General features: G+C 38.8%; 1 protein-coding gene across 1 annotated transcript in view; it reads left to right on the forward strand.

Moving 5' to 3' along the window:
* The first annotated feature begins 4,849 nt into the window (after nt 1–4,849).
* The window catches only part of LOC124153399 (ABC transporter G family member 23-like), a 109,891-nt gene continuing 100,100 nt past the window's right edge, over nt 4,850–14,640 (forward strand). The window contains exon 1 of the mRNA XM_046526526.1: nt 4,850–5,413. The gene's annotated coding sequence lies outside the window, so the exon portion shown is untranslated. The remainder of the gene's footprint in view (nt 5,414–14,640) is intronic.

Below are 14,640 nucleotides of genomic sequence, written 5' to 3' on the forward strand. Positions count from 1 at the left end.
CGAACGGATGCAATAGCCAATGAGGAGTGTGCAAGGTACAGATAAAGTTTTTTTTTAATTATCATCGAGAGTTATGAAAAAGTATAAACGCTGAAATGACGCTTCATGTAATTTAAACACTTAATTTAAAAAAAATAGAAAATGAAAGGCATAATCTTGGAAGCTAATTTCCCGAAGAGAAGAGTTCAAGAGGTTTCCAATAGCCATCTTAGCCGTGAACGCCTCGCCGAGAGCAATATGATGGTTTCCTATTATATTTTTATTGCCTAAATCGAAAGATTATTACTCCTGGAGTACGCATTTAACGCTTTTAGATTTTCAAATGACGATATCGATTTTTCGCGATTAAATGAAAAGTGAAAATTTTCAACCGCGCGAAAACGCGACGGCTAAGTATGAATGCTGGGAAAACCCCGTGTGATGTCATTCTGGTTCCTGCTGTCGCCGTGGGAGGTGACCTTGGGGCGATGCTTTGAACGCTGATACGATGCAGGCTGCTAGCAGGTAGCGCTTGGCTTAAATAAGGATTATTAATACCTGATCAAACGAAGGAAACTTTCCGAACTTAGGCAATTTTCATAGATTATTATAAAGAGATGTTTCCATGAGCTCTGTGCCTCATGCATGCATTGGTAATCTCAGGCGATGTAAAACTCCTATCTACTCGTATAGAAACTTGGTCCCTGTGACGTCACGTGGATTGGCATCGCATGGGCGCCAACCTGGCCTTTTTTCAAATGCGGTTATAATTGACCAATGCCATTCGTCTAAACTGGGATTTCTAAGACCAAATAATTTGTATATTATCAATACACTATTGATGGGTAACGAATCGTAATCAATGCCTTTCGTTTTCTTTGGTGAAGGAAGCTACCCTATTTCTCAAAAATGATCTAATTTCACTGCGGTTATTAAAAAGTTTCAAACGTTGGTGTAAATTGCATCGTTGTGTAATCGCACAATTCCGGGTGCTCCATTTGAAGGAGCTATTCAAACGAGAACTGAGGTAATATACACCCAATAAATTCGAGGCACAAATATCGCGCTCGGCTATAAGTGGACTACAAGAGAACACCCCCTTTTACCTCGTGACGAGGGATAAATTTTAGCTAAATTCGGCTAAAATTAATTGTTCCCGGGCAGTCGTGTAGTATTTCTAAAATCGGCACTCTCATTGAAGAGGAAATTTTAATCCTTTGAGGCCTATCGTACTCCGTGATAAATTAAAATATTCCAATTAATTAATTTACAGTAGCGGGCGTAACTTGGTGGAAATCCATAATCATAAGATCGCCTTGACAGTGTTACGCTGTAACGAAACCATGGTCGGTCTCAATAAATTACCATGTGGAAATAGCAAAGTTATCATTTCTTCTATTCCTAAAATATTCCATCTTTTCTCATCTAAAATAAAAAAATAGATATAAGGCGTCGTACAAGTACAACAATGTACTCAAAGCGTACCTACAGTGAGAAATAAAGGTGGATAAAAACATTTAGGTTATCGTCAAAAATACTATTAGCTCTCACGTTAAACAAATGCTATGACCATGCTGAAACGAAGTGGCGTGAAGCAAAATAAAAATACTTTACGTCTAACAATTATAATTATCATCGTTCTGATGCCCCACTTTGACGCTAACTTTATTTTCTACCTTGGGAGTGTTTCCTCGGAGCTTAGATATTTCCGTCAACTCTGCTGGACACCAGTAGGACAGAAAGAATCCACGCTTAATGTATAGCTCCTAGATAACGTTACCTCGGCAATGCACAACACTATCCGCGCAGCATGCATACCTCCACCGACTAGGCGATGCGCGAACTAGCAAACAGGCGGCGACGGTAGGAGTGCGCAATCGAGGTCCGTAGGGTGTCGTCGCCTAGAATCACCTCTCGACGCACTCATTCCATCGCGGATCAGAGCGAAGACACCGCCACCATTAGCTGATACGTAAAGGCAGCGGGCGGCGACCATGATTGGACACCTTAACGGAATGCATCACTCCAACCAGTCGGCCTCACTTGTTTCGTCTCTCTTCATCAATTAACGAGTTTATTTAACTTTATTAATTTATATTTTCTTTAACATAAAAATACCCCAGGTTGGGAAAAATCACAAGACACAAAAAAGGATAAAAAACACTCACAGTACTAAATTTTCGGTGGCGCATTACCACCTTCCTCAGAGTTAGGTAGGAGACTGAGGAAGGTGGTAATGCGCCACCGAAAATTTAGCACTGTGAGTGTTTTTTATCTTTTTTTGTGTCCTGCGATTCTGCCCAACCTGGGGTATTTTTATGTTATTTACCTCGTCGAGGAACATTTCGAAGTATTTATATTTTATTTTATATTTATAATTTTATTACAAATATTTATATTTATAATTATATTTTATTAATTAACAACTTTCGCAATGGACATCATCACTCTTTCTTCGATAGCAGGCTCTTGATAAAATTTACGAGCATATCAAATATAAAAGTTTACCATTGTATTTTCTCAGAGAACAACTTCAACATTGGAGAGACAGATAAATGTACACGAAACCTATTCAATATTCTCACTAAAATAAAAAATGTAGGCGTAATTAAATTCATGGATTTAGGTAATACTTGAAAAGAAGATTCGGACGAACACAGTCAGTGAAAAATATATATTTACTTATATATATAAAATATATATACTTTTCTATATATATCGCTTAGTCGTTGAAATCGATCGGGGTATACAAAAAGCTGTGTGGACAGTAGAAATTCCTTCTTCATTTATCATATTTAAGAATGGCACATGTTATACACGAGTGACAGGTCGAGTAATGAGATGTGTGGAACGTGCGTGGTGCGCCCTCTTAAGGTGGACGTCCTCTCTCATTTTCAATACAAGGAGGTCCGTGAAATTTTACCCACTCACTCAGCCAGGAAAGACAACTTGGACCGGTGAAGATTAACAGACGACTGTGTGAATATTATATGTATCTAAATTCAGGGCAGGGGTTTAATCCTTTCCCATCTCGAAACGCGGGGATTTTGGAATGCTCAACGATAAACTTCCGAACGTGTTCTTCGCGCAAATGTAATAAATTTAGAGACACGTGAAAATCGCACTTCCATTTTTATTTTAGCGCACTTTCAATTACAGTTTATCGCATTTTGTAGCGTATATTTTTTATTTTCATAATGGGGTAGATGACGATAAAATGTAGTGAAACACAGTTATATGACAAAATACAGAATATTTTAAATGATTATGTCGTAGAACAATAATAAATTAATGAATAAGACATATAGTGGCGGAGGTGTAGCTTGCCCGCGCCCACTTGTAGTTCACGGCCACGTAGAGTCCCAGCCAACTAGCAGCTGGCCAGTCGCTCACATACTTTAAGCGGTGAGTGTCGGCGGAGCATTTAAACTGCGCTCGGCACAAAATGTACGAATTGTGCCGTCGAAAAGGCGAATTTGCGTAAAAATATCATAAATGTTCAGTCATCGCATCTATGTCGCATTTATTTGCGCACATCGCATCTATATCGCATTTATCGCATTTGCGATTTTCACGCATCTCTAATAATAATTACCTCCAAGTGCTCCGGAAGAAAGAGAGAAACTGCAGTGGTCTCGCACGTCCCTGCGAGACGAGACTGATAAACACGCCTCCTTGGAGAAGAAGATCGCTTGAGAAGCACGAACTCCGAAGCCTCAGTCCGCCCGAAACCTCGGATAAACCCACCCTCGGAGTCTCGAGGTCTCCCCTCATTCCTCCCCCACACCCACCAGATGACAAAGAGCGATTTCCGGCTCCTGCGCTTACGATCGAAAAGGCGAAATCCGAGATGCGTCCGATTGGCTGACAACGTCGAGAGCGTTTGTTTTCATGCTGCGCATTCGACTGGAAATTTTATCTCCATTAAATTGAATGCTCGTGAGGGGAGGATGTGCCAGGGTATATATAAAACCTATTTATTTTATGAGTATTTTATTTCTGAACTATTTCCATACACACTTGGGGTTTCAGTGTTGACGTCAACTTCTAAATACTGCACAGCCGCCATGAAAGTACTCACTTTTGTAAAATTTTAGGTTTTCCCGGCGTATAGATTGATGAAATATTTCTCGGGATTCCCACCGGGTGTGGTATTGGGTTAATTCTCCCAACGTTTCAATGGCTGAGTCTGCCATCGCCTTCAGGGGTTTACTCGTTATGATACTTTTTTACGGTACTTTTTTATTTATTTTTCTTACTTATTTGTTTATTTTTTAACCCCTGCAGACTCAGCCATTGAAACGTTGTGAGAATTAACCCAATACCACCCCCGGTGGGAATCGCGAGAAATTTTTCATCACTCACTTGTGTACTTTGTGCACTATACCTACAACGAACTCCCTTCAGCTATTGGCTTCGAGATCCTCCGAAAAATAGAGCATCGTAGAGGGCAGAATGCATATAACATCAAGTTTATGAACGGGCCTCTTAAGTGTGACTCTGCCCACCAGATGCAAGCAAGTATCCCCTTCGCAAGGTACAAAGTACAGACCAATAATAATTGAGGGCATAGTTTAGTTTTATTTCCGCCAGATATTTTTTGTCCATTTTTGACGACTGTGCGAGGAGAAGCCCTTCCGTTCCGACTTAAAACAACACTTTCGTTCCGTTCCGCGAGAAGTGTCGATACGCGACTCACACCTCCACGAAACATTTCCCCCTCAAACTAGAAAGCCCTCCTCAATCCCCCACTCCCAAGTGCTACACCCCAAAGAGAAAGGGTCCAGAATAGGGAGGGGTAGTTGGAGAGGCGGAGGGGAGGGGAAAAAAAGTGAAGGCGACCGCGCGCGCGGCTCCATTCAAAGCTCCCCCCGATCGCGAGAGTCGTGGCTTTACACCTCGTCGGGAACAGTCGACGGTCGCGTCGCGCGGGTGATGTGATTTTTACATTCAGTCGTCGTCGTCACTGAGCAACACTCGACCTGACTGGAACCGACCTAGGCAGTCGCCTGTCTTCGAAAATCAGCGTAGGAGGTCCGCGGAAAAGTCAAAGCGCGCTCCACAAAAATAAGTGCTGGTTCTTCTGTCGTGTGTGATTGTGTCGATTTCATATTTTCAAAAAAAAATTCCAATATAAATATACATATATAACCGTGGACGTACGGGGGAGGCAAGTAGCGGGTTAGTAGTGTTGGTGGGACCATTTCCGCGAAGTTCGAGTCTGCGCGGAGCAGAGAAAGTGGTCGGGAGTGACGAAAAACCTCCAATCCTTCCGACCTTTCTGGATTGCGAAGGTCCGGAGGGCCTTTCTTCCGCCGAGGAGCCGCTTCCGCGCAGAGTGGACCGCCGAGCACGGATTTGGAAGGGGCGGGCGGAGGAGTTTGGGACTGCTGCCTTCCGCATCGCACGACGCCTCCGATCACGCAATTTTTGGGTGAGAGTCAGTCTTCATCTCTTCCACGGCGATGTGTCGTGAATATTCATCATCGCCACGATCAATGTGCTCGGAGATATCGACAACTCCCGGTCGATGCTCATTATTTATCCCCCATTGCACATACATGTATGCACTCCGGTAGCGATTAACCTATACTCTAACATACTTTTCATAATTAATTTTTTTTTGTTTCGACAAAACTGTTTTCCAATAATTGCGGCAGGTAACTTGAGCGCCGAGACAAATAACTAATCCACGCAGAAAATTGTGGACAAGTAAGTTTTTTTAATACCATGATGAGTGGCATTAAAGTGAAATTTTCGTACATATAGTATCCATTTTCCAGATTAAATTCCTGGAAGACTAGGGCATCTGTATACTACGTAATTTAGACAAACAGATGTGGAAATGTACTCGGTATATTTCAGCATTAATGGTACTCTCTAAAGTACAGTACATTTCTTTTAACAATCTAAAAATTAGATATTCATTAAAGCATTCGTGATTATCTCGTTTAAATACGAAGTTTTCCACATAAAAATTTATTTTTCGTGTATTATATAATTTCCTTATATACATTATTTCTTTACGACGAATTTACATTAAATCAAATACAATACCAAAAGTTACCCCTTCATATATCAAGTTTACCGACGAAGGCTTTGATACACGCAGTTATTATTATCTAGGTATATCCGATGCACAAGACGGGAGGTATGTCAAAATCATAGACGGTAAATATTAATATTGCTATTCCGCAAAAATATTTATTTCGCAGTAAGTTGGATCCACAAAGTGAATTTAAAATATAAGACCTGTTAATGCATTTCAATGCCTCCGAAGCTTCATTGACTTCAAATCACCATAGGTCATATTTGATAGCAAACATACCCATATTATAATATGCTAAAGAATCGTTATCTTACTACAGCACTATTTATAAATTTGCCAATGTCTCTCTCTCTCTCATTGATCTAAAACAGCTACACCCGTGAAAAATAATTAGCATTTCACCTCAAGGAAGGAAAATATTCCATTAACTTTATAAATTATTAATCGCATTGTTAGCGGTTCACGGCTCAAATTATATGGTCATTTCAGAATCTTCTAAGTCCCCGGCGATATACTAATCGTTTCCCACAAACTTCTGAGTTCTGGGCTGACATAACTGTGGTTAATGTAACAACGAATTACAAACGAGAAAAGCTTGACGTGGGGAGATGGTGCTGCCGGATGAAATACATAAATGGTAATAGATATATCGGCCTGTCATTAAACTACTACAATTTCTAAAACATGCATTATCAACAGTTCAAAATCGTATAATGTTGATACTCTGTATTTTTTATGAACTTCAACCGTTTTGTGCCTCGAAGTCTGTAATTCAACTCAAAATATTTTTCTCACTCTAACGGTTATTTTTTCCCCTTAAAGTTAAACTGTGAGACCTATAAAGTTAAGATTATGGTAAGACTATGAGAATTGCGGCTTCCATAAATGGCGTCATAATCCACTTCCATCAAAGGCTATTCTTTTCACTTGGGAAAACATGAGTTTCCTTCGGGTAAAGCCAATGTCATACGTAGGTGAAGACCAGCTAAGGTGTTAAAATGTGTATATTTGGAAAGATTCTACAGCGGTCCCACAATATAAATATGAATTTGGAGACTGACGCAGGCAATGATTTCCCTGAAGTGATACAGCTAAGAACGTGAGTTCATTCTGCAATTAAGTTATCTCTGTAATTCAGATTTGAAAATCATATGTCGGTATTTTTTCACAGAGAATTAATATTAGTGTTACAGGCAATTGCTCACAAAGGCCAACTCCTTATATAAACTGAAAATTCCAAGGTGATATCCTCCGTCGTAAATGAGAAACTAACGAGTAAATACAACAGGCGAAGCGTTACTGATGCATTTTCTTCCTTTAAATTATCATGTGGAAAATATATCCACATAGTTACTATTTACTCGAAAGCACAACAGTTTGATGTCCGAATAAACATTTTGTTCGACGCCAGGGTCTTATGGCTCGGATTAGGTCAAAGAACTCCCTCTTACAAAGTGTAATCATGCCGTCAAACTTTTACCGATAACATTAAAATATGTTTCCCTCACACAATTTAACTGCAATTTCACACATGAAAATATGTAAATCACCAGTCATCTTCACATTTTCTGATAAATGTATTTATAGCAACCAGCAGCGTATAATAAAGTTTTAAGCAGAGAATTTGTCTAGCACACTATCACTATAATGAATGTTCCGTTGCCTACTAATTCGCGAAGATATCAAAAGTGAAATCAATTTTTTTTCAAGAAAAATCTATTCATTGAGAGCTCTGAGAGAAGAGTTATTAAGTTTATCGTAAAGATAAAACATTTTTCAGAATGTATAATTAATATTTCGAGCGCCATTTCCTGTTTCGAAATTAAAATTGCTCTATTTATTTTTTAAATTTAGAAAAACACTGATTATATTTTATAGATTTCCACCAAAACTTCTTAATTATAGATAAAAATTGCTCATTATCTTCTCGTGATATGTTTGAAGTACTTTAACTAAGTTTACATGTAGTTGACTACAATATAAACCATTTGATCAAAATCTGAAATTCAGTTGTGAATCAATGAAAATGAAAAATTTAATATCATCAATAACATTTTATGAAGAAAAACCTCAATTGAATAGTACTTGTGTTTACAATGAAATAACCAGAGAAGAAGCGTTCAGAGTGTGTTACCACATAAACACAAGCAATAGATAAGAAAGTGTACCTTCCATGATATTAACAAGAAATCATTCACTCATATTTATATATAAAGAGATCTCCACTTCCATTCTGAACTTATTGAGACCGCGTCCACCTTTGGGTGGATGAGGTAGAAATCTAGATCTGATCAATTACCTTCGAATCTTCCGGAACTTCCGAGCTTCGAGACTTTCCAACGCGATCTCATGAGATGAGAGATAATAAGTAGCATTATTCATCGAATGGATTTCATGAAAAATTTGATGTTTCAGAAGCATTAAATTACAAAAGCACTGCTAACTATAAGACAAACATCCGTATCCCAGGAATTATCTTCAAGTGACACTGATTTAAGCCGATCAATTCATTTTTCAACAATAAGGGCAATGCCTCGGTTCGAATGTGAAGTGACGAGACAGGTATCTGGTCTACCACTCACCGCGTGATTATTTCCTGTCTCTCGTTTATACTGGAAACGCAAGAGGTTACTTCCCGTAATGCCTCGAATAAAATGCATATTAATGCAAAGTGCGGTGGTGTACATATTACTCTTGAAAGTAGGACCAGTTGGACACCGTAAAAAATAAATGTAAAGGAAATATTCTTTCACTGAAGTAATTTTGTTCAGCAAAATGTACTACTTACTTGCAATTAAAATGCATTGACAACCGATGCATAGGAATATTATCTATCTCTCCAGTATTTTTTTTATATATTCCTTTCAATATTTGGAAAAATCTTCCACACAACTTTAATTTTTTTCATGAAAAAAACTGACACATATTCACGATCTATTTAAAAGCTTCAAAATCATGATTATGTTAAAAATAAGTTTGAAAAAATTCTGCGAGAGAGACAAAGCATTAACATGAAAATTGGCCATTTAATTTTTAAAGATTTTAGGGTGGTAGCTTTAGGGTGGTAAGAGGGATAAAAGGAAACGCAGATGATGGAGGAAAGGGGAAATGACCAAAGAGAATTACATATGCAACGATAACCTTGCTATTTCGCTTACGAATACTGGGACGAATTGTTGTACTTTAAAAACTATGACTCCATATTCACTTAAGTCGTCTTCGATTTCGATAAATGTAAAATTGAAATTGGTTTCACTAAAAAATTTCATATTTTATCAGAATAATGCAACTCCGTCTCCTCTAAATTAGAGATATCATTACTCAAACGTTTATACAAAATAGGCTTTCGCATATGGCAGAAAATTACGCAAAAAAGGACTCTAGTTTCAATACATTATCACGCGCCAAACTTGGATTAAAAAATTTTAAAAACTACAGGATTTATGGAACACAAAATAAATTTCTGGTTTCCTGAGGATGATTAGCATGAAAATAAAAGGACGATCAGTTGATGGCTTCAATGCATAATCATGGTTTTATTTTATTTTGCGGTGCAGGTAAATGTTTATTTCTGACGATAAAATCTATTTTCCTATCCCCCAATGCAGTTGAATATTTCTACATTGGAGTTCGTTTAGATAATGCGTTGAAATGTGCTTTTGAACTATCATGCATTCTCTCTCCATTTTTCGCATCATTATTACATTGGTCGCTTATTAAAGTTAAGGAGAAATTTTCGGAATTCGTTGCTTACTGATAAAAAATAACCTGTATTTCTTGTCGGAAATCCGTTTTGTATCTGCTTCTCTATCTCCCTTCTATTTCCGCCGCCTGTCGCTCGGCCATAACCTCTAATCTATCGGCCCAGAGTGTTGGCAACCTTGACTCCCGTTTCATAGTGAAACATAAGGACAGTCAGAAGCGCGTGGCGTGACGTCAGAGTCAGGTGAAAGTGGGAGGGGATGAGAAAGAAGGAGGGGAAAACACGAAAGCCACACCAATGCTACTCGTCTTCGTCTGCATAATACCCTGCGAGTCACCTCTAGGGTGTTTGGCAGAGGGTGATCAATCACCTGCATGCATGCAACTGGACACCACACGGTCATAAAAAATATCTTCTCCGAGCTTTGAAAGTAAATATATCCAATACTTTGCTCTTCACTCCAATAAAGATTCCCATCCTAACTTACCAAACACATTGGAAGTGCTGCACTTCTTATCGTAACAACTCATCAAGAAACTGCCCCCCCCCCTGTTCAGTACTCTGTTGATTTCAGGTATCAGTCCGACTTCGTAAGGGTCCCACGCGCTTGCAGTACACGTACTCCAAGTGAGGTCTTATTAGAGTCAGGTAGCTTATCTCTCTCACCATTCTACGGCATTTACCGAGAATTCTTTTAACAAATCCCAGTTAACGGTTGACTTTCCCGCATACTTCTCGTATGGGTTACCTCTGCGAGAGATCCCGAGGAATATGGGTTACCCTTCGGTATTTCACGAAATCGGCATTTAATAATTGGCCCGTTGTCGTTGTAACTTCTTGAAGAGATATCCTCATCCCAAAGCTACATCACCAAACACTTTTCGAGATTTAATTCAACTCCTCAGTACTGTACCATTCATTAAAACCAGCGAGGTCCATTTATAATGCCAGTTGATCGCAATGGCTATCAATTTCTTTGTACACAACTACGTCATCTGTGATGAGGCGGAGTATGCTCGTGACCGCTGTGGTAATGCCATTAATGTGAAGAACGAACAAATGAGGACCTGTAACACTTCCTTGGGGTACACCCGAGGTAACTTGTAAAGTATCCGAGCTAACTTCATCCACAACAACCCTCTGCTCGTGATCGTTTAATAAATCTTTGATCCAAGCGATTACGTGCTCATTTATACCGTAACTTGTGAATCAGCTTTGAATGCGGCACTTTATGGAATGCCTTTCTGAAGTGTAAAAATAATAGTGTAAAGAGTCCACTCTGTGTCTCTGTCTGTCACCCGCTGCTAATATATCATGAACAAAGAGAGTTAGCTGGGTTTCATAAGGTCTCCCTTTTCTAAATCCGCGCTGTTCTTTGCTGCCATATTTTAGCTATCTCGAGGATCCATTATTGAAGTTAAAAAAATATATCCAAACATTTTTCAATGATTGGAAGTGAGTGAGATTGGCCTGTGATTACTAAGCTTTTCTCGATTCCCAACCTTTTCGGGCATTACAAATGCATTTGACCATATAACAAAGTTTCGGCAGAACATTGAACGACCACTCTTGTTTTATTATTCAAATAAAAGCAGGATAGCTACCAACAGGTGATGTATGCGCCTAATTGATTAGGGGCGTCAAAAACAAATGTTCTCATTAAAAGACAGCACTCCTATTAGCATCAAACAGTGCGATTTAAAGTTTTTGAGGAGGCGAAGGGAGAGATAAAAACACCAGCAATCAAACGCTGAAATTGTCGTGCTCACACTCACATGCAACGTGCAAGTATTGGCGCATTCGTCGACTTATCTTGTAAACCAAAGGTGATAAGCTTTTCATGCCTGTCGTATGTTCAAATCGACATGGTTTGCATTTAAGGCATGTTGTTGCATTTTCAATGGTGATTTTTACAAATAAATAATTTATAAACATAATATTTTTAAATATTAGCACATATCAATCTGTGCGCACATCATTTGAGGTAGAAACAGAAATTTTAACTCTGATGACTTTGCGATGCGGGCAACAGGAAGTATTTTTCTTGATGCGCAAGACGTAACTAGGGCTGCTAATCGCATGTTTATGACAAATGAATGGCTTGGATTCTATTATCTTAGTTTGCGATTTTTCCATTTTTGTGGCCTGATTCATTCATGACTCTCAACGACTTATTGCTTCTCGCATTTATATTTTGGAAGATTTTTTTTCCATGAGAATATTTTCATTAGGTGCTCGCGCGTCAGTGAAGGATTTATTAAAATGCAAAACCGCCCGTAAATCTTTCTAAATGCGCTGAGAAGAGTCGTTCAATTCCAATGCTCCCCAATGGGCTCAAATTTCAAAATGTCCTCCGTAATTCCTGCATTCCCAAAACACCGATGCACCCAGCCACTGCGTAATGCAACTATTGAATTCCTCGTAATCAACCGTGACTTTTTGAGATTATCACTGTGGCTCAGAATCAACCACTTCATTTTTCCTCATACATTTTAAAATCCTACATTCTTTCTTTAAATTCAATCTCTTTCCTGGCTGCCATAGGCCACTCAACAATCACAAGTGAATCTACACACACCAATTTCCTATGAGGAAGAAATGTCGTCTTTGATAAGTGATAACACATGTTTAGCACCTTAGAGTTTAGAGGGCCACTTACAATATATCCTTCGGGATGTTCAATTGAAGCGGAATAAGTCATTGATTGTCAATCACTGCAACCATGATCAGCCTCTATAATTTGTGAGGAAAATAATGCTATAAAATGTACTTTTTATACATTATACACACAAACATATGATACAATACTCTGTAAGGGCGAGCAAAGCAAGATCACTAGCGTCATTCTCTTTGATACGTCAACCTACAAATATAGGTATGCGTTTTAATTTCAAAGAAATCATGAAACAATTAATAAATTTATACTCGAATAATATAACTTTCAAAGCATGATTATTTTGTTGACATTACCGATAAAAAAAAGAAATATTATGACTCCGCGCTAATGATTGCTTATTCTACCGAATATAAAGAAAAACGATGAAAAATGCTGCATAATTTTCATTTTGACACTTTTCAGCATTTTTCCCTAACCTAATCCATAGAATATTTTGATCCGACGTATACTTACTCTCGCTATATGGTGAACGGATACGGAGTCAACTCTCCCGCAGTGAGCCGGTTCGAATATTCCGAGCCAGTCCCTTAACTGGTTACGTTTCTCGATAGCACGCACTCTCATTATCGACGGACTTGTCCTCGCTCCCCCACCCCCTCCATTCATTTCACATCTCTCTGGATCGTTTACATGGCTCGTCGACATTTTTTGTTTCGATCCGTCATTAAGTCTCCGACGCAACAAGCCCCGACGCGACGCAATACTGCTCCGGATCAATTCAGACAATCATGTCCTTTATATGGGAAATAAGGCTTGAAATTATCACCGCCTTCATATTATCACTTTAAATTATTTGCCCTGGCAATTCATTTATTTTGCAATGCAACAACAATTTGATCTCAAGGAAAAAACACTAAAACAGTTTTAAACGCCATTTTGTTTTAATATGTCGATTAGGATGACTTAATTTATATTATGCTGGTAATTGTCCTTTGATGTTATTCTTGCATCATTCAAAATGAGGAGGCTCATATGCGCTTCTTTTGGCTCATTATTCTAGAAAACTCCTGACTCTGTCGTCACGATATTCGGCAGAATTCGACGCGAGAAAACGTGTTCACGGCGGAGAGAAAAACTGAACCATTGCGTCGCGTCGTACCCAATTATATGCGAAAGTCGACAAATGCGTGGTCTCTAATGTCATTTGGCCTTTTTAAAATAACTTGGGGAAATATTATCAACAGCCATCAATCCGAAGATGAATTTGACGCAGCTCTCCAATAACTTCTCCAATCCGCTAGAGGTGCTATTAAAGTTAATCTCTTTCGTCCAAGATACTGTACTACGCGACAAAATGCAAATTTAAGGCATGCCATAAAATGACGAGACCTTTTGATGAATTTCGGAAAAGAATTTTAAATTGTTTCCACTGTGCCACATCTAAACTAAGTAAGAAACAAAATACCTATAATAGGGTAGTTTCCTTCATCACAGAAAACGAAAGGCATTGATTGCGATTCGTTCCCCACCATTAGTGTCTTCATAATATACAAATTATTTGGTTTTAGATATCCCAGTTTAGACGAATTTTAATGGTCAATTTTAACCTCATTTGAAAAAGGCCAGATTGGCGCCCATGTGATGCCACTCCACGTGGCGTCACAGGGACGTAGTTTCTATACGAGTAGATAGGAGTTTTACATCGTCTGAGATTACCAATGTATGCTTGAGGCACAGAGCTCAGGGAAACGTGTCTTAATAATCACCTATTAAAACTGGCTAAGGTCGGAAAGTTTTCTTCGTTTGATAAGGTATTAATAATCCTTATTCAAGCCAAGCGCTACCAGCTAGCAGGGTACTCTGCCACCTGCTAGCAGCTTGCGTCGTATCAGCGCTCAAAGCCTCGCCCCAAAGTCACCTCTCTTGCGGCAGCGGGAACCAGAACGACGTCACACGGGGTTTTCCCAGCATTCATACTTAGCCGTCGCGTTTTCGCGCGCTTGGAATTTTTCACTTTTCATTTAATCGCGAAAAATAGATATCGTCATTTAAAAATCTAAAAGCGTGAAATACGTATTCCAGGAGTAATAATATTTCAATTTAGGCAATAAAAAATAGGAAATCACCCTATTCCAAAATCTAAACTTCATATTCCAATTTTTTTTAAACTGAGCATTCTAGAAGGTAGTGGTAATTCCCCGAAGAGAATTATTAACGCTAAAAAACAATGCTCAGCTCTTAAGACTCAATATTTTGTATCTATTAAATAGGAAAAAAAAAGAGCTCAATTCG

This window comes from Ischnura elegans, chromosome 2 (genome assembly GCF_921293095.1).
Source record: "Ischnura elegans chromosome 2, ioIscEleg1.1, whole genome shotgun sequence".
Lineage (NCBI taxonomy): Eukaryota > Metazoa > Arthropoda > Insecta > Odonata > Coenagrionidae > Ischnura > Ischnura elegans.